We start from the raw sequence: 969 nt of genomic DNA on the forward strand, positions 1-969 counted from the left end.
GTTAAGTTAAAAAAAAACCTCACCAAATAGGAAAGAAACATTTACAGAATGATATTATGCATTAAGCTGGTAATTCTATCAATTATATTCAGGACACGATTAACAGTATCTGCGGGACGATTTAGACAACTGTTGCGTATGAGACATAAACCTTGACCCAAGCTACAGTGCTAAATTAGGGTATCAGTGGTTTGCCAACGTTTAAGTTTAAAAAATCTATTTAGAATACAAGGTAGGGTTACTACCAAAACACTGCAGGAATCGTATAAAAACCATAGGAGCACGATCGGGTGTGTCATCAGGTTTAACTTCTCCCGCTATGCATTCATCACGCGCCACCTGAATCACATTCAGTCAAAATGCTAATATCGGGAATTGAACACAATAGGTCAAATGGCAGATAAGACGACTAATCCGGTAATTTAAGACCTAAAACTTCGAAAACATGTCGCAAGTGAGTTGAGACAAAACAATATCGTATCGGTCAATAAATGCCTGATGGTGACACTATGACGTATGCAGTGACGATTTTAATCGTTCCTCCACAGAACTCTGTTTTAGCCTCCTTTGTGTATGGAGCCCGACCCTGCAAAGTAAGTCATAAAAGCGAGATCATACACGCATGTATCGTATCAATTAAGCTATGTAAACGCCATACGTTGGGTTCGAGGATAGGATACTGCTGAGAAATGGAAAATTGACAATTTGAATATTCGAATCATCACGTTTGTAATAAATATACAAAACAAATCCTCAAATTCCTACATGCAAAATCAAGACCTCACAAGAACGGAATGGCTGTCAATGGATGTTTAACTGCATCAGACAAAGAACAATATGATGAGGGAATAAATCACCTAACAAAGTAAATTAATCTTAAAAGGAACTGTTATTACTTAGTTAAAGGACCGTTTCAACAACAAAAGGACATAGCACAATATTAATAAAGACATAGCATAATATTAGTAG

The sequence above is a fragment of the Mytilus californianus genome, unplaced genomic scaffold (assembly GCF_021869535.1).
Source record: "Mytilus californianus isolate M0D057914Y unplaced genomic scaffold, xbMytCali1.0.p SCAF_9, whole genome shotgun sequence".
In the NCBI taxonomy this organism is placed as follows: Eukaryota; Metazoa; Mollusca; class Bivalvia; order Mytilida; family Mytilidae; genus Mytilus; species Mytilus californianus.